The sequence below is a fragment of the Phacochoerus africanus genome, chromosome 4 (assembly GCF_016906955.1).
Source record: "Phacochoerus africanus isolate WHEZ1 chromosome 4, ROS_Pafr_v1, whole genome shotgun sequence".
NCBI lineage: Eukaryota > Metazoa > Chordata > Mammalia > Artiodactyla > Suidae > Phacochoerus > Phacochoerus africanus.
This window is the reverse complement of record NC_062547.1, coordinates 141,160,371-141,180,658: the sequence shown is the minus strand read 5'-3', so window position 1 is coordinate 141,180,658 and position 20,288 is coordinate 141,160,371. Positions and strand designations below refer to the sequence as shown.

The window sequence follows — 20,288 nt, the reverse complement described above, 5'->3', positions numbered from 1 at the left end:
AACCACTGAGCCATGATGGGAACTCCCAAAGATTACTCACTTTTATAGAACTCCAGAGTAAATATGTTAAAGTTATCCATTTAAATCTAGTGATAAGTTTTACCATGGCACTTACTTGTCAGTGTAATGACTATTAATAAGAGAGATTCTGCAAGTTATAATTTATAAAGATGTTTCACCAATTTTTTTAACCATAAAGACATTTACACATTATCAAAAAATGTTTAAAAGGTCTCACCATCTGTTTTAGTTAACAGATGTCTATAGAAACAGTCATCTGTGGACTATAGCACCCATTACACCCTGGTGGTGTATTGTGTTAAGGATTTGGCACTATTACTGCTGTGTCTTGGGTCATTGCTATGGCTCAAGTTCAATTTCTGGCCTGAGGTATGACCAAAAAAAAAAAACCAACAACCAAACAGCAGGTTCAGTCACTATTCTAGATGCAAGAGAAAGAATAAACAAAGACCATAGAATAAGACATGTTGAGTATTAAAAATGGAACGTTCTTAAATTGTGGCGATGTTTTCTTAGGTCAGTCTCTCAATGCAATAAAAATAAAAGCAAAATTAAACAGTTGGAACCTAATCAATCTTATCAGCTTTTGCAGCCTAATGGAAGCCATAAACAAAATGAAAAGACAACCTATGGGATGGGAGAAAGTATTTGCAAATGATGTGACTGACACATCTAAAATACACAAATAGTAGTTCCCGTCGTGGCGCAGTGGAAGTGAATCTGACCAGGAACCATGAGGTTGCGGGTTTGATCCCTGGCCTCACTTAGTGGGTTAAGGATCCAGCGATGCTGTGGCTGTGGCTCCAGTGTAGGCCGGCAGCTGTAGCTCCAATTCGACCCCTTGCCAGGGAGCCTCCATATGCCGCCAGTGCAGCCCTAAATAGCAATAAAATACACAAGTAACTCAACGACTCAACAAAAATCCAAACAACCCAATCAAAAAATGGGCAGAAGACCTAAATAGACATTTCTTCAAAGATATAATTTCATAGCCAATAGGCACACGAAAAGATGTCCAACATTGCTAATTACTGGAGAAATGCAAATCAAAACTACAATGAAGTATCACCTCAGACTGGTCAGAACAGCCATCATTACAATGTGTACCAATAACAAATGCTAGCGAGTTTGTGGAGAAAAGGGAACCCTCCTACACTGTTGGAGGGAATTTAAACTGGTGCAGCCACTATGGAAAACAGTATGGAGGTTCCTTATAAAAATTAGAGTTGCCATGATTGAGCCATCCCACTCTTGGGCATATATCCAGAGAAAACCAATTTGAAAAGACACATTCACCTCAATTTCACAGCAGCACTATTTAGAGTAGCCAAAACATAGAACCAACCTAAGTGTCCAATGACAGAGGAATGGATAAAGATGGAATACTACTCAGTGATTAAAAAAAAAAAAGGAATAATGCTGTGTGTAGGAACACGATTTTGAAGGAAGCCAGAAAAAGTCTTGTGCTGTATGTGGAATCCAATATATGATAGAAATGACCTTACTTACCAAATTGAAGGAGTCAGACGTAGAAAACAAACTTATAGATACCAAAGGGGAAAGGGGATTGGGGACTTTGGGATTAGCAGATACAAAATATATACAAAACAGTGTATAGCACAGAGAACTATATTCAATATCCATCCTCTAATAAACCACAGTGGAAGAGAAACAAAAACCAGAATGTTCACAGAATCTAGGAGGCAATGAATTAAGCATCCCAGTTAGCATACGTACAGTTCATTGTTCTATCAGCTGACAGATCCTAGAAGCAACAAACGCTCAGTTCTCTACCCATAGAGCACCCATATCTTGGTTCCTCAACACCATTCTCCTGTAAAGGAACCATGACTCCTTGGATAAATGGCTGTCTCAAACAGCAGAGAGAGAAGATGAACCCGAAGCATCCTATACTACCGTAAAGTGAGAGGGGTTTAAAAACAATCACCCTACAATGATGGGGGCTTATCAAAGGGACCAGGAGACAACTATAAGAGCTCCCAGTGGCCAGAAATGGAACACTCTGAACGAAATTATATGTAACTGACAAAAAAGCAGAAAAGTCCACGGTAGTACAAATACATTTAATAAATGAGGAAACAGAGGAATTTCTTCTATAGAGTTCCAATCAACTGATATAGACACTCCACCCTCAAGAACACACCTCCACTGTTTTTAAGTGTGGGCTGCACACAGTGACTTTATTCCAAAGAGTACAGTGTTGGGGAGAAGGGGTAGCTTTACAGTGGAAAAACCTGCAAATAAGACCTCAGGCAAGTGATCAAAGATAACATCAAACAGTAATAAGTCAGGAGTTCCTTGGTGGGTTGGGGAGCTGGTGTTGTCACTGCTGGGGCTCGGGGGGCCCTGGCCCTGGAACTTCCACGTACTGCAGGTACAGCCAAAAAAACAGAAACAGTTACAAGTCATGTGGTTAGTATGTACTCTTGATGTGTGATGAGGATGGCACTTTACCTCTGCCGTTTCCTTTCAAAATCCCCTAATGAGTTCAGCCGAAATGAATCTGGCGAGTATCCATGAGAACAGAGTCAGGTGTTTGATCCCTGGCCTCGTTTAGTGGGTTAAGGATTCGGCATTGCCATGAGATGTGGTGTAGGTCACACACGCAGCTTGGACCCCACGTGGCTGTGGGATAGGCTGGTGACTACAGCTCCCTTTCGACCCCTAGCCTGGGAACTTCCATATGCCACAGGCACAGCCCTAAAAAGACACACACAAAAAAAATCCCCTAAGCCGGGGCTAATTATAAGAAAAACTCAATCCCAATTAAGTCTCTACAGAATGCTTTACTCAAAACCCACTGCGGTGCAATGGGTTAATGATGGGACTTGTCTCCGTGGAGGTGCTAATTCAATCCTCAGCAGAGCCCAGTCCACTGGCTTAAAGATCCAGTGTTGCTACACCTGTGGTCAAAGGTTCGGCTCAGATTTGACCCCTTGCCTGGATACTTCCCTATTCCTCTGGTGTGGCCATTCAAATATAAAGTATTTCCATGTGGGTTAGGTTAAGTATCTGGCATTATCACTGCAGTGGCTCAGGCCACAGCTGTGGCATAGGTTTGACCTCTGGTCGGGTAACTTCCGCATGCCATGGGCACAGACAAAAAATAGTGTTTCTAGCAGTAAAGTCAAAGGTGTCGCTAAGCAGTCATTCTAAGTATTACGGTTGCTGTTTTAATTCAGTGAAACTGTTTTCCAAGAGAATATTGATAGATCCATTAACTGGAGCTGTTCATAAAGCTCTAATTAAGCAATAAGAGTCACAGGAGTCACTGTCCGTCTTTTAGGTTCTTAATTAGTTGCTCTTACCAGGTTGTTTTCTTTTGTGTGAATTCCTAGGCACTGAGCCACCTCTCTGTGTCTCTTTGGGGCCTGCAGAATTTATTCCTTCGGGCTTTTGTTTTCCTGATTAAAATTGGGCATAATCCAGAATTGCAGTGCAAAAAGTTCATTGACAATAGTTTCTTCCAACCCTGAAAGGAGCAAATTATGGACAGGCCCAGAGATAGCACATGATACCTGTCCCCCTCCACTCATTCTGCTTTAAGTTTCCCTCTCGTGATGGTACAGAATGTGAAACTTGAGCAACACAATGAAAAGAGACATTTGTGTTTACTAACTGCTACCTATGGCAGGTGGTAGCAGCTTGGATATTTGGAGACCAATAGCTGTCAGTCCAATTTGTTTTCATGGCAGCATGGGGAAAGGGTTCTTGAGAAAGAAGCAGTGGATTAAAAACCTTCTCTGTAATGTGTTACCTCATCTTCTAGACTCATTAGGAAAGTAAAAAAAATAAGTGAAGTCGACAGGGAATAGTAGGTGACTAATTAACTTCACTTATGAAGTAGGAAATCCCATTAAATTATTCTAATGTGCATGATTAAGCCACAGAAACCTCTTGGGGTATTGAACACAGGCAAAAATACCAAATGAATTTTCCCCTTTAAGTAGCACCATAAGGGCCCCTCCCTGTACCTGGGGAGTTTTACCATCCTCAGGAAAGCAATTATGCCCAGAGGAACTTAAACCCAGATTTTAAACCCTGGCTCTTCAGGATATATAACACTGTCCTCTTTTCTTATGCACCATTCCATTTCCCTACCTAGGACGGAAAGTGTGGTCAGGCTCTGCTGGAAACTGAAGACTGCTATTCTTAGGACCTCTTCCTTGGGTATACATTAAAAGAGAGAACAATTGAGACCAAATAAACCTATTCAAAAAGCATACACAACAAACCCAAAACCGAAACGACAAAGAAGGACTATCCCACTATAAGATGATTGACCAAAGTCCCCTCACTCCTCTAAAAGATGAAGAGTTTAACATGGTAAAAGCTTGCTAGAAGGCGAAGGTATTGATAACATGTAATTTTTCAGGGACGCAGGTTGGTACTGGCCCTAAATCTATAACCAGTGAGCTAGCTGTAAAGGCCCAAGGCCTGAATTTCACTCTCTAAAAACAAGGGTTGGCAATTGTGTGCTGTCTGTTTTTGAAAGGCCCTCAATGGCTGGGGGAAAACTTTTCCTTGTGTCACTGAAAAGTTCATGAAATTTCAATTTTAATGTTCATGAAGTCTTACTGGAGCAATGAGTAATGCTCATTTTTGACATATTACCTCTGGCTGCTTGCATGTTGCAACTGCGGAGTGGGGGAGTTCCAAGAGGCACTATCTGGTGCACAAACCTAAAATATTATCAGGTCCTGTTTGCCAACCCCATTCTAGAACAGCAGTGTATAAAACTTCTGCTTTGGTAGAAATGACCTGGCCAATACGTAGTCAACTCGATACTGAGATGGAGAAATGGATTTTATTTGTCAATTTAAATCCACATAGGAGTTCTGGTCGTGGCTCAGCGGTTAATGAACCCAACTAGTATCCGCGAGGACAAAGGTTTGATCCCTGGCCTTGCTCAGTGGGTTGAAGATCCTGTGCTGCTGTGGATGCTGTAGGCCAGTGGCTACAGCTCCCGTTCAATCCCCAGCCTGGGGACCTCCATATCCCATGGGTATGGCCCTAAAAAGACTATAACCACCACCAACAAAAAGTCCATATATTGCACAGCAGAGATCTAGAAAATGAGGGTTTAATTTTAAGGCTTCGACTTTAAGCATTCTTCTCTACAATTCTAGTTCTATACATATATTTCTATATATATGTACTTCTAATTCTCTCTCTCTCTCTATATATATATATATATTTTAGAATTTTTTAAGTTTTTCCACTTGTAAAGAAAACCTCTCTCTTGTTTTTGCTCCAGTTTTACACTCCAACCACTCTCAGCACTTCTGACACCAGATGTGTGGTTTTCCCCATACCAAGCAAATCTGGTTACCTGTAAAGTGTCCTACAACTTAATTCTGCTACTATGTTCTCACCTAGAGAAGACTTCAGATCCTACAGGTTAAGGGCAGTCTCACAAGATTACACCTCCTCCACCTCAGAGGCCAATCCCAAATCCTGATTGGTAACCTGTACTTCTGACTGAAAGGCTCTAAGTCAGATTCCCAAACCTGCAACTTGGGTGAGACTAGTTTTTCCTGGAGGAGCTCAAAGAGCTCAGGAAAACAGTTTACTTACTGTTCACCAGTTTACTTTAAAAAGGATTCCATAAAGGATACAAATGAACATTCAGATAGAAGACATGCATAGGACAAGGCATGTGGAAAGTCGTACCTTTCTCCTAGTTCATCATCCGTCAGTTCTCTACACCCACACTATTGTAATTTCTCAAGGAGGCTTTATCACATGGGCATATCTTTAACTTCATTCCCAAACCCTCTCCCCTCTCCGGAGAATGAGTGTATCTATAGGGCATGTGTGTGTGTGTGAGAGAGAGAGAGAGACACTATCCCTATAAGAACAAAAGACATTTTATCACCCAGGAAATTCAAGGGGATTTAGGAGCCCATTGTTAGGAACCAGACATTGTAACAAAAGATGCTCCCCGTGCTCTAATCACTCAGGAAATTCCAAGGGTTTTAGGAGCTGTGCCAGGAACCAGGGGCAGATATATATAAAAAGTGTGTATGTGCTTATAAAATGTATGCATATATTTTTTCTATTATTTCACAGCACCCATCTGGGCTGAAGTTAACTAGGATCTACATGACAGAAGGACAGTATACATACATCTTTGGTGTCACAAAGGGCAGTCGGTCATTCCAGGTCCAGAGGGAGGGAGGTTTCTCACTCAGGTGAGGGCATCTAAGAGTCAAAGAGGAAAGGAATAATGCCGGGAGATCCTTAAGACAGGGTCATTTTCTAACAGTAAAAAAACTGTTTGCACCCAGACTAGGACCAACTCCACAGCAGGAGTTATTCCACTCTCGGAGGTGCAAAACACTGCCCCAAAGTCCTCAGCCACAACACCAAAACAGCGCTGGAGCCAATCCTCAGTAAAGACAGTGCTTGCTCTCCCAACAGTGTAACACCATCCGAGGCATCACACTAGCCTGGACAGCTGACAACCGCTGGATGATTCCTGAAACAGTTTTATCTGTTTCAGATACCCAAGTACCGCAGGTAGAAGACAGATAGAGGTGTCCCCATGAATTGAATGGCGTCTGCTGTCCAATCCTTTCAATAGGAAACAGGGAAAGCCATTTTAGCCAAGACTGAGTTCTCGCCACGTGCTGGGTACTGTGCTTTGGACTTAACGGCGAACGAGGCAAAATACACTATTCTTTCACTATCATGGCATTTGCAACCACCCCGCAATTTCCTCAGGTGGAATGATGGATAATCACAAAGATCCCACACGGCTTTAGATCATAAGCACCAAAATCCTCCTCGACCGTTCCCTGCCCAGAGGCCGACATTTGTTAGGGGCAAATACAGTTGATTTTGTTTCCCAAAGAACTCCAACTAATAAACTGGCCTGGCACAGAGCCAGTACTGGAATGCATAAGGACACTTACCTGAGAGCTCCATACCGACTGGCCACTGCCACTTATTTCCTCGCCTCAGGAGGGCCAAGGATGCCCTACTTTCAAGTCATCCTAAAAAGAAAAAGATTTCTGTGGTCATCATCCTCGCTCCTAAGGCTGCTTTTCTGTAGAGACGGAAACAGAGTGCTGTCTGCGTTTATTATTTACCACACTTTTTATATCCTCTACAATTATTTCCCATTGCTTGCCTTTTTTTTGCCTGTTACTTAAGCCCTCTAAATATCACTTGTATGAAGAATCCATATATGTGGAGTTCCCGTGGTGGCGGAGTGCTTAAAGAACCCGACGAGTATCCATGAGGACAAGGGTTCAATCCCTGGCCTCGCTCAGTGGGTTAAGGATCCGGCATTGCTGTGAGCTTTAGTGTAGGCCCCTAGCCTGGGAACTTCCATATGCCATGAGTGCGGCTCTAAAAAGACAGAAAAAAGATAAAGAAAAGGAAAGAATCAATACGTAAAAGGCTCTTCACAATGAACCTCTGCGGTATTCACTCAGCATTTAGCTAAGAATCCTTCTAAGGGAAAGCCAACTGAAAACAAAACTAGCTTTGATAAATAACTCCTCTGCCTCGCAACATCCCTCTGCACATACGAAGATGTCACTTTTCATAGAAGCAGCAACTAAGTCAGCCCTATTGGACAACCTCCAGCATCACCCTACGTGTTAAGTGTTTGCCTAGAACCGAGATGCATTCTCAGAAAATTAGCATTCCCACACCAAATCACTATAGGAGCTCCCCTGTGGTACAGGTTTGATCTCTGGCCTGGGAATTTCCCCATGCCCGTATTGCAGCCAAAAAAAAAAAAAAAAACCTAAAAAGAGGATTCAATATTTACTGCTACAATGCAGCAACACCTCTGCTTACTCTCGAATATCACTAAGAAATCAACAAAAATATACCATCAACCTAAAGCAGAAATCAGTATTACTGTAGTTAGGCCTAGTATCTAGAGTCCCAAGATGAACTTCTATTTTTTTTTTATTTTATTAATAAGCTAAAGCCAAATGCCCATAATTTTAAAGCAAAGTCACATCTCCCATTTCCTTATTATTATTATTATTTTTTCTTTTTGCCTTTTCTAGGGCTGCTCCTGTGGCATATGGAGGTTCCCAGGCTAGGGGTCTAACCAGAGCTGTAGCCACAGGCCTATGTCAGAGCCATAGCAACGCGGGATCCAAGCCGCGTCTGCAACCTATACCACAGCTCACGGCAACGCCGGATCGTCAACCCACTGAGCAAGGGCAGGGACCGAACCTGCAACCTCATGGTTCCCAGTCGGATTCGTGAACCACTGTGCCACAATGGGAACTCCTTCATTTCCTTACAAGGCATGGCATTCTCACAGGTAACTAGAGCTATGAAATCCCTTTACAAAGGGATTATCCTGACTAGCTCTGTATTATAGGGGAGTGGGAGCTGTGAACTTTGATTTCAGTGACTCTGCAAAAACCCTATTGATTTCCTGAGTGCTTGATAAAGACTCAAAAAATAAAAGGCCCAACTTTTCCTCTCTACTGAATATCCCTCCCCGGTTTGATTACCTTTGTTGTCTTTTCAAGGTGTGATTCAAGGAACTAGGCAAACCTGTCAGACCAGAACTATTCTCCAAGTTACATTCCTCCCTGCAAAGCCATGCTCTTGCAGATTTAACCTTAATGGATGAGTAATTATGCTGGCATCCTGGTACAGTTAACAACAGAGTTGGCATAAACCAGGCCCAGAATGCCAACCAGCTATGGGCTGCTGTTCTCCCAGCAGTGTAACACTTGCCTAGATACGCGGTAACCTAGGCAGCTGCCTACAGCTGGGGCCAAAGGTAGGTTAATGGGGTTGCACTCACCTGGGGCTGCATCTGCCCAAAGTCCACAGCTGGGCCCTCTGCAATCAAAGCACTCCAGGTTAGAGTCAGCCAAGTTAGTGAACTCTTGTGTGGCGTTCAAGATTCCTACCCTCAAAACCCCTTAACTTAGTGAGGCCTGAGCCCCAGAACAATCAGACAAATAAGACAATCAGACAAAATAAATAGTTCTCTGGATTGATCTATTTCATAGGTCATTTTCACTTGTATCTCACAGTAGTTCCACAGCAGCAAGTTAATAAGTATCAGGAAGCTTGGCTTTGTTGCTTAGCAGCCATGTGACAGTGGGCAAAAAACTCTCTGGACTTCAGTCTCCTTACTGATCGAATGGGGGTGTTGATAATAGTATATAGGGTGGTTGGGAGATTTAAATGGAATATAAACTAAGCCTATAGGAAAGCATCTCCTATAGACTGGGCAGTCAGTAACATTTGCTTTTACCGGCAGCTCCATCCCAGGCAAGGAGATGATAAATACTGGTAAGGAGAAGGGCAAGTTAATCCTGGGAAAGCCATGGGCAGTGAAAATTGGAAAGGCTGGTTAAAACTAGATCGACAAGGGCCTCAATTACATGAACCATAAAAGCAGCCTTTTAAAAAATAATTGGATGCAGTAAAGGATGTGAAAGGAACTGGAGGCAGTTAGGTTGCCATTCCTGCCAACGATCCAAAGTACCGGTTTAAAACATTGACCAAAATGTTTGCAAAATTTTTAATAAACATTCCTACCCCCTCATCCTTATAATTTACCTTATTTATGTAAGGTGAGGTTATCTAAGACTATATTCCCTGCCATCCTCGAATTTCACTCCTAACCAGCTGCAAACAATTTAGAGAAAACGAAAAAGAGAGGAAGCTCCTCGTCCAAATCGAAAAACAAATCTAAAAATAGCCTGCCCCCTTTCCGGGCTCGGGTTGAAGGTTCCGACCGAGCTCCACCCGAGCACGTGTTCCTCACAAACCTTCCCACGTCCCCGGCCCTGGTGCTTCAGGAGCATCGAGACTGGCTCTACGGGAGTCCGAGACCGGCTCTAGCGGACTCTCCCGAGACCACAAGGATGGTAGGAAAGAGGGGGCGACTACGATCCCCCAGCGTCTCTTGAAGATACCCTCCAAACCTTGGGTCACCAGGGAACGAACCCCGGTTTGCCCGGTTTGGTCGCGTGCCTCGGAAGAAGCCCTTCCACCGCAGCCTTTCGCCTATGGCTAGTAAACCTCCAAGGTGAGCTGACCCTACTTTGCCCTTACTCACCCTTGGTGTCGGGAGCTCGGGAGGGACACTCCGGCCCCGGCGGAGGCCGCAGGGGAAAGGGCAGCCGGTAGTCGGAAGAAGCCCCGCCCCGGGGCGGCTACGGGGCGGTCCTCGGTGGGCGGGGCTCAGAAAACCCGCCCAACAAGGGCGGGGTTAGGAAAATAGGGGGAGCTGTGGCAGAGGTGATCATACTCCCTAGGGGTTAGAACCCAGAAGAGAAAGGGTAGGTATCCAAACCATCGCTGTGTTGATGTGACACCCATCCATCCTTACGGATGGAAAGGGCGCTGGGTTTGAAGCTGCTAAAGGGAAAACCTGGCGTGTGGTAGTGAGGCGGTGCTTCCGGTCCGCCCCCACCGAGCTCGGCGGGTTCATCTCACACGTGTGGCGCCTTTCAGTTGCTGCAAGCTCAGCCCACGCTTTTTCCACCTCCCACACAGATCCTCCTTCTGGCTTTCTTCAGCAGTTCTGTCACCCGGCGAATGGATCGTCCACCCACACAGGTCACTTTGGTTTTGGGATCTTTCCAGGAGATTTATGTCCTTCACTCCTATAGCCTAACCTGCGGGACCACAGCCTTAGCTGAGCTGCAACAGCCAAAGAATACTGGCTCGCTCTTCCAAACTTCCTTTCACTGTGGCACACCCAGCCAAAGAGGCCACATCCTTGATCTGGACATATTGCTCACCAAGTTACCAGCATTTCTATTCGACACTAAACAACTAGTTCCCTTGCTAGTTGGAGTCAATATGATTCTGTCCTGCTGAACAGTTGGTGAAGCTGAAGAACAAGGGCTAGAGGAGCAAGACCCAGCAGCATTCCTAAATCCATTCCATAATTCTCCAAATTCCAAAGCCACTTCCCAGCCCCTCCCTAGCATCCTACTGGCTCTGCCCACGTATTGCAGCTGACACATTTGTCAGACAAGACCCTGGGAGTCAACCAATGCCCTTGTCATCTGCCAACAATTTTTTTTTTAATTTTAAGATTTTTATTTTTTCTATTATAGTTGATTTACAATGTTCTGTCAATTTCTGCTGCACAACGAAGTGACCCAGTCGTATATATATATATTTTTTTCTCACATTATCCTCTGTCATGTTCCATCACAAGTGACTAGATATAGTTCCCTGTGCTATACAGCAGGATCTCATTGCTTATCCACTCCAAATGCAAATAGTTTGCGTCTACTAACCCCAAACTCCCAGTCCATCCCCCTCCCTCCCCCTCCCCCTTGGCCATCATCTTTTCTGTAGGTAGTTTTATTTGTGCCATATATTAGATTCCAGATTTAAGTGATATCATATGGTATTTGTCTTTCTCTTTCTGACTTCACTCAGTATGAGAGTCTATAGTTCCATTCATGTTGCTGCAAATGGCATTATTTTCTTCTTTTTTTTTTTTCCTGTCTTTTTAGAGCTGCACCCATGGCATATGGAGGTTCCCAGCAAAGAGTTGAATCGGAGCTATGGCTCCCAGCCCATGCCAGAGCCACAGCAACGCCATATCCGAGCAGCATCTGCAACCTACACCACAGCTCATGGCAATGCTGGACCACTAACCCACCGAGCAAGGACCAGGGATTGAACCTGCAACCTCATGGTTCCTAGTCAGATTCGTTTCCCCTGCGCCACAACGGGGACCCCTAGGTCCCAATGTTTTATTTTGTTATTTCTGTTGTCTTGGGAGACTGACCTAAGAAAACATTTGTATGGTTGATGTCAGAGAATGTTTTGCCTGTGTTCTCTTCCAGGAGTTTGATGGTGTCTTATGTTTAAGTCTTTAATCCATTTTGAGTTTATTTTTGTTCATGGTGTGAGGGTGTGTTCTAGTTTCATCGATTTACATGCAGCTGTCCAGTTTACCAACATGTTTTATTATCTATTTCCTCAGGCATTTTATAATGAAAAAAAAAAAAAACCATGCTTCCTGTGCATCTCAACCCTCCAGACCTCTGCTGAGAAAGCCCAGAGTCCTGCTTGATTCCAGGAAGAGATCGTAGGCTATAAGGCCAGAGAGCCACTGAAATGACAAGAACACATTCTCCTCCGTTTTGATGGAGCTGGACCCAGGCTGTGGTAGGAGAAAAACTTACACAAATACAGTAATTAAATGTCTCCCATGATCAGTGCTGGGCTGCTAGGCAGCTCTGCTTTGCAGTTAAATAGGAATGTGGCTGAAGCCTGCCACCATAATGAGAGCTCTCATCCAGCTGTCACAGTATGTTCATAACGGAGGGTTAGGAGAGCCATAAAGCTTGGCAGATTGGGTGGGGAATTGTCCCGCGGAGCTCTGCTAACGGAGAAATTGCATTGGCAGCTCATATATTTTGCTTTCTTTCCTTTCAAACACACAAAAGGGAGAAGGCAGAGCTACCTTGAGGATTCGTGTAAAGAAAAGATGAGGTTTGTATGAATGGGTGCATGTGTGCTTTTAGAGCAGAGGCAGGAAGTAATTGAGACTAGGAAGATGCTAGGGCCTTTGCGGAGGGAGGGACCAAATGCCCTGAAAACAGCAGAATGCACGGACCAGACTGTTACCAAACTGGGGTTCAGGTTTGGCTTCTCATGGCTCAAAAGCCAGTAATTTTTTTTTTTTTGGTCTTTTTAGGGCCGCACCTGCAGCATATGGAGGTTCCCAGGCTAGGGGTCTAATCGGAGTTGAGGCCATGGGCCTACGCCAGAGCCACAGCAACGCCTGATCTGAGCCAGGTCAGCGACCTAAAGCAAAGCTCACGGCAACACCGGAACCTTAACCCACTCAGGGATTGAACCCCAAACCTCCTGGTTCCTCGTTGGATTTGTTTCTACTGCGCCAGGACGGGAACTCCCCAAAAGCCAGTAATTTGGGAGGCAAGTGGCAATAGAAAGGAAAGTTGCTTTAATCAGAAAAGGCAGCCATCTGGGGAGAAGGTGGAATCATGCCCAGAGACCAACTCCAAATATTCTGCCCAGCCATGACAGTTTTTTGGGTTTTTTTTTTGGTTTTGGTTTTGGTTTTGGTTTTGGTTTTTTTTTTTTTGGACAGCACCTGCTGCATATGGACGTTCCTGGGCTAGGGATTGAATTGAAGCTGCAGCTGCCAGCCTACACCACAGCCACAGCCACACCAGATCCAAACTGCATCTGCGAACTGTGCCACAGCATACTGCAATGCCAGATTGTTAACCCACTGAGTGAAGAGGGGTTGAACCCACATCCTCAAGGATACTAGTCAGATTTTTAATCCACTGAGCCACAATGGGAACTCTGCCATGACAGTTTTTAAAGGGAAAAATGGGTGGGAAGAATCTCAGTGAGGCAGGAGGCTGGGTCCTGCACCATGCTGCATTGACAGCAGACTGGCTGACTCTGTTCAGATGTTACCTTGCCTGTATGATCTGCCTGCTGGATTGTTACAGGGGCCACTGGGGGTACAAAGCTGGCCATGCCCACAGCATGTGGAAGCTCCCAGGCCAGGGGCAGAACCTGCACCACAGCTCTAACCAGAGCCACAGCAGTGACCATGCTGGATCTTTAAACTGCTGAGCCACAAGAGGACTCCTGAAACTGAAAGCTAGTCATTTTTCAACTGCTTAATTCTTTTTTTTTTTTAGGGTGCACTCACAGCACATGGAAGTTCCCAGGCTAGGGATCGAATCGGAGCTGCAGCTGCTGGCCCATGCCACAGCAACACAGGATCCAAGCTGCATCTGTGACTTACACCACAGCTCACAGCAACGCCACATCCTTAACCCACTGAACGGGGCCAGGGATCGAACCGAGAACATCATGGTTACTAGTCAGTTTCATTACTGCTGAGCCACAGGGGGAACTCCAATCTTCTGTAATTTCTCCATGCCTAAGTGGGGCACTATATTCTCAGAGTGGAAGATGTCAGCATGGGTCTGTAGCATCTCCTTGCTGACAATTTTATTTTTTATCTCTTTGCTTATATATACAGGCAGAGCAAGCAGCAATTATTTCGATGCCCACAAAGATATAGATTATTATGAGCAATAACGTTAATCCCAGTCTCTCAAGGCCAGCTATTGTGACTGTGCTAGCCATAGATTCGGTACTGCTCAAATTTGAGCAACTTAGAGAGTTCCCATTGTGGCTCTGTGGGTGAAGAATCTGACTAGTATCCATAAGGATGTGAGTTCGATTTTGGCCTCAGTCAGATCGGTGGCTTAAGGATCTGGTCTTTCCGCAAACTGGGGGCAAGCAGGTTGCAGGTGCAGCTCTGATCTGGTGTTGCTGTGGCTGTGGCTTGCAGCTGCAGGTCTGATTCAGCCCCCAGCTTGTCCTAGTCATTAATGCATTGATTTTGTACTTGTTGGGAGTGGGGGTTTCTGCAGGGTTCTGCTCAGTTCCAAATCCAGGGAGAAGGCAGGATTTGTGTGGAGGAAAGCCCAGCCATTATAAATAAGGCTGAGAAGTGGGCCGTGTTCTCAAGTCACATTGAAAATGTGGTCACATTTTTTTTTTAGGTATAGGCCATTCAGTGTCCTTTGGAAGGAAACCCAAATTATGATTTCTTCATTTCCTAGTTTAAAAATCCTTTGTGGGCAAACTTCCTGGTCTCCATCCTTTTAAATTCTGAATTCATTTTGGTGAGTTGACTTATGCAATCTTTTACTTATAATACCAACCACTTTTCTGCCTTTTTGTTTATTTCTTATTCTTACAAAGACAAAATTATTAGGAATAATAACAAAAAAGAACAGAGAAAATTTCTTTCTTTTCTTTTTTTTTTTTTTTTGTCTTTTCTAGGGCTGCTTCCTGCGGCATATGGAGATTCCCAGGTTAGGGGTCTAATCGGAGCTGTAGCCACTGACCTACGCCAGAGCCACAGCAACGTGGGATCCGAGCCTCGTTGGGATCCTTAACCCACTGAGTGGCACCAGGGATCGAACCTGCAAGCTCACGGTTCCTAGTTGGATTCGTTAACCATTGAGCCATGACAGGAACTCCAATCTTCTTCTTCTTGCTTCCTTACTGATGTCTTTTGCCCCTGAAACTGCTCTTTTCCTCTCTTCTCTGGATAGGAATCAGCAGTAGAGAAATATTTAATCATTTGTTCAATTAGTCAATCAGTCGGTCAACACCTACTGAGCATCTACCATTTACCCGATTCTGTTCAGCCACTGCAGATAAAGTCAGAGCATAGAGATTCCTGCCTGCTTAAAGCTTACATCCTGGTGGGGAAGAAAAACAAGTACTATAGGTATCTCTGCGTATATGGCGGGAGGGCAGTAACCTCGCCAGAGGAGTTAGGAAGAATACTAGAGATGGCAGCCAGATCCCTCTGTCTGGTCCTAAAGGCTTAGAGTAGAAGAGGGATCCCTCCTGCATCCCTGTGCTTCTCTTGCTGCTGCTCTGCAATAGCCACCAAAGTTAGAGTGGGGCCCAGCACTCGTTCTTATTTCTCAAAAGCCTAGTTGGATGGACAAGGATGTAGAGAAGGTGGAACCCTCATACACTGCTGATGGGAACATCAACTGGTGCAGCCTATTTGGGAAACAGTCTGGCAGTTCCTCATATTATTCAACAGAGTTACTTTACAGCTCAGCAATTCCACTCCTACATATATACCTTAGAAAATGAAAATATGTCTACACAAAAACTTGTATACTTATGTTCATACCTGCATTATTCACTGGAGCTAAAAAGTTGAACAATCCAGGAGTTCCTGTCGTGGCGCAGTGGTTAACGAATTCCGACTAGGAACCATGAGGTTGCGGGTTTGGTCCCTGCCCTTGCTCAGTGGGTTAACGATCTGGCGTTGCCGTGAGCTGTGGTGTAGGTTGCAGACGCGGCTCGGATCCCGCGTTGCTGTGGCTCTGGTGTAGGCCGGTGGCTACGGCTCCGATTCAACCCCTAGCCTGGGAACCTCCGTATGCCGTGGGAGCGGCCCAAGAAATAGCAAAAAGACAAAAAAAAAAAAAGTTGAACAAATATCCTTTAACTGACAAATGGATTAACAAAATGTGGTATATCTGTACAGTGGAATATTATTTGGCCATAAAAAGGAATGAAGTACTCAGAGTTTCCATGTGACTCAGCAGGTTAAGAACATGGCTAGTATCCATGAAGACGTGGGTTTGATCCCTGGCCTTGTTCACAAGCTGGAATGTAGGTCACAGTGGCAGCTTGGATCTGGTGTGGCTGTGGCATGCAGCTGCAGCTCCGATTTGTCCCCTAGCCTGGGACCCTCCATGTGTCACGGGTGCGGCCCTAAAAAAAAAAAAAATGAAATGAAGTACTGATTCATCTACAACCTAAATGAACCCTGCAAACAATACATTATGTTAAACAAGCCAGACCACATATTGTTATTTTTTTTTAAATGTTTTTATTTTTTGTCTTTTTAGGGCCATACCTGCAGCATATGGAGGTTCCAGGCTAGGGGTTGAATTGGAACTGTAGTCGCCAGCCTATGCCACAACCACAGCAATGCCAGATCCGGGCTGTGTCTGGGACCTACACCACAGCTCATGGCAATGCCAAATCCTTATCCCACAGGAGTAAGGCCAGGGATCGAACCTGCTTCCTCATGGATGCTAGTCAGATTCATTTCTGCTGAGCCTTGACGGGAACTCCCCAGAGTTTAATTCCATTCGTAACAAAGTCCATGATAAGAAAATCTATAAAGACAAAGAAAATCAGGGGTTGCTTAGATCAGTGGGGGGACAGTGGGGAGCTCAAATTTATGGGGTTTTGTTTGTTTGTTTTGTTTTTGAATGGCTGCACCCATGGCATATGGAGGTTACTGGGCCAGGGATTGGATCTCAGCCTCAGCTTCGACCCATGCTGAAGCTATGGCAATGCTGGATCCTTTAACCCACTGCAGTGGGCCAGGGATCAAAACTGTGCCTCTGCAGTGACCTGAGCCACTGCAGTTGGATTCTTAACTCACTATGCCACAGCAGGAACACCTTTGCTCTTTGAAGTGATGAAAATGTCCTAAAAGTGTGGTGATGACGGCACGTATCTGTGAATATAATAAATACCATTGGATTGTATACTTTAAATGGGTGAATTGGAATTCTCCTCGTGGTGCAGCAGAAACGAATCCAACTAGGAACCATGACGTTTCGGGTTCGGTCCCTGGCCTCGCTCAGTAGGTTAAGGATCCGGCATGGCTGTGAGCTGTGGTGTAGGTCACAGATGTGGTTTGGATCCGGCATTGCTGTGGCGCTGGTGTAGGCCGGCAGCTGTAGCTCCGATTAGACGCCTAGTCTGGGAACCTCCATATCCTTAGGGTATGGCCCTAAAAAGAAAAAAAAAAAAAGTGAATTGTTTTGTATGTGAAGTATATCTCAATAAAGGTGTTAAAACAATAAAAAGTATACCTGAGGACCTAAAAGATCTGCAATTCTGGGTAAAATCATGGGCCCAGGGAGTTCCCGTTGTGGCTCAGCTGGTTAAGAACCCAAGTAGTATCCATGAAGATGTGGGTTTGATCCTTGGCCTTGCTCAGTGGGTTAAGGATCCAGCATTGCCTGGAGCTACAGTGTAGGTCACAGACCCGGCTTGGATCTGGTGTTGCCCTGGCTGTGGCATAGGCCAGCAGCTGCAGCTCTGACTCAGCCCCTAGCCTGGGAGCTTCGGTATGCCACAAGTGCGGCCCTAAAAAAAAAAAAAAAAATAATAATAATAATAATAATAATTGTGGGCTCTATGGTCATTGCCAATTTTAAGGTCTAGAAAAGACTTTTTATTCTGGGTCCTGTGGCCTTTCAGAGTTCCTTCTTCAGCGAAGAAACAGAGAAAGTTAATGCATTTAAGTGGTCAGCACAAAGAGATACAGCGCAGGAGATGTGTTCTCATGCTTTTCCCACCCTAGCTTGATGCCCTCATAATGGTCTTGTTTGACATTTCTGGTGTACCTACTCTGCAGAAGGCATAGGGGCCTGAAAGAGCTGGAGTCTCTGTTTTTTCCAATTGAATTGTTAATAGAATGCCCTCCATGTAAACAGGCAAAGCTCTTTGGAAGACAGGCAATGTGGTACAAAGAGTAGCTGCAAGGCATCCTGGGATTCTGGGCTCCCTCTGTAGCATGTAGGGAAATATCATGATGACATCAGCTAGAACAAGACTAATTCTCAGTCCTTCTAGATGTTGAGCAAGTTCCAAGACTTGGCTCCCTCCTCACATGCCTCCAATCACCCCTTCATTTGGTTTCTAGACTCAATTAGTTAGTCTATTTCCATACCCCTCATTTTCTCACCAACCCCACCCCCACAGTGTCCAAATTGGTCCTCCAATACTGGAACCATTTGCCGGAAATTCATTAAGCTGAACACATGGGAAATTACAGAGGAGATTTCACTTGTCACTTAGGCTCAAATATAGAAAGTAATTTTAAAAGGACAGTGGCAACGGGCTATTTTTATCTTGCTTGTTTGTGCTGAGTTTTCTTATCTTGCTGTCTCTCATTCTCTTCCAAGCTATCTCGCCTCTTCTTTGCTTCTCCTTTAAAATAAATGTTGGCCTTTTTCATCTTGTCTTAGGTTCTCTTATCTTGCTTTATGGATTCTTTTGTCTGCTTTTGTCATTTATTCATTCATTCAACAGATATTGAATATCTACCAAGTAGCAGGTCTTGTGCTCCACTCTAGGAGAATACAGTGCTTTGTGAAACAGATGTGGTCCTTTCCATTATGGGGACCACAGTCTGATGAGGCTGGTGGACATCAGATAGATTGAGTTCAGTTTTGGTCACAGGATAGCTTTGTGGGAGCTACTAGTACCTTACTGATGGTAAGTTTAACCTGCCGTAAATGGGAACTTGAAAAGAGCCCAAATCTTAGATGTGCGTGGGGTTAAAGAATAAACCAGATATGGAGTTCCCGTCGTGGTTCAGTGGTTAATGAATCCGACTAGGAGCCATGAGGTTGCCGGTTCAATCCCTGGCCTTGCTCAGTGGGTTAAGGATCCGGTGTTGCCGTGAGCTGTGGTATAGGTTGCAGATGCAGCTCGGATTCCGAGTTGCTGTGGCTCTGGCATAGGCTGGCGGCTACCGCTCTGATTCGACCCCTAGCCTGGGAACCCCCATGTGCCACAGGAGTGGCCCAAGAAATGGCAAAAAGAAAAAAAAAGAAAAAGATAAACCAGATATATCATAAGGAAGGCAAGGAAATGAAGACTTATACAAACCCCAGGCATATAGAGAACACGGATTTGAGAGTCAGATGTGCATCTGATTCTGACTTCACCACTTACATATTAGCTGTTTGACTTCTGGATCTCAGTTTCCTCACCTATAAAATGGGAATTGTAATCTCTACATTTTAGGTTGTTTTGATGATTAAATGAGATAGCGTAGGAGTTCCCGTTGTGGCTCAGCAGTAACAAATCCAGCTAGTATCCATGAGGACTTGGTTTCGATCCCTGGCCTCGCTCAGTGGGTTAAGGATCCAGAATTGCTGTGAGCTGTGGTGTAGTAGCAGACGCAGCTCAGATCTGGCATTGCTGTGGCTGTGGCTGTGGCTGGCAGCTGGAGCTCCAATTCAATCCCTAGCCTGGGAACTTCTATATGCCATGGGTGCAGCCCTAAAAAGCAAACAAACAAGCAAACTAAACAAAAAAAGAAACAAAAAAGAGAGAGAGAGATAGCATATATAAGGGACCAGGCGGGTGCTCGATATATGTCACTTCCTTTCCCATTACCTCATTAACTCACCTTTGAATCTCACAAGTACAAAAAAAACAAAAGTCCAGTCTCTCATTTGGTGGAAAATGAGATTCTTTGGTGGGTATTCAATCACATGCCCAGAGAAATGGATCATTATTATACTGGTTACAACAAGTTGCACTATATATGCAATTTATTTATATTTATTTGTTTGTTTAGTTATTTGCTTTTTAGGGCTGCACCCAAGGCGTGTGGACGCTTCCAGGCTAGGGGTCGATCAGAGCTGCAGTTGCCGGCTTATACCACAGCCACAGCAACGCAGGATCTGAGCTGCGTGTGCGACCTACAGGACAGTTCATGGCAACCCTGGATCAAGGCCAGGGATGGAACCTGCATCCTCATGGATTCAGGCCAGATTGGTTTCTGCTGTTCCGCAAGGGGAACTCCTACATATGCAATTTATGACAGATTACTCCCTTATTCTGGATAAATGAAAGGCAGTGAAAAAAAAAATTAGAAAAGAGTATACAAAAAGACTGAAATAATGTATACCAAAGGACTTCCTCCG

At 44.6% G+C, this 20,288-nt stretch overlaps 1 protein-coding gene and 1 non-coding gene across 5 annotated transcripts in view; both read right to left on the bottom strand.

Moving 5' to 3' along the window:
- The window catches only part of MATR3 (matrin 3), a 50,553-nt gene extending 40,376 nt beyond the window's left edge, over positions 1–10,177 (bottom strand). For all 4 annotated transcript variants that reach the window (XM_047778750.1, XM_047778745.1, XM_047778751.1 and 1 more), the window contains exons 1-4: positions 10,100–10,177; positions 8,831–8,868; positions 6,960–7,040; positions 6,172–6,246 (exon numbers count right to left, since the gene is read on the bottom strand). The gene's annotated coding sequence lies outside the window, so the exon portion shown is untranslated. The remainder of the gene's footprint in view (positions 1–6,171; positions 6,247–6,959; positions 7,041–8,830; positions 8,869–10,099) is intronic.
- Positions 6,318–6,517, bottom strand: LOC125126576 (small nucleolar RNA SNORA74). Its single transcript, XR_007134685.1, has one exon. It is a non-coding gene; the product is annotated as a small nucleolar RNA SNORA74 (small nucleolar RNA).
- Positions 10,178–20,288: the final 10,111 nt, after the last annotated feature.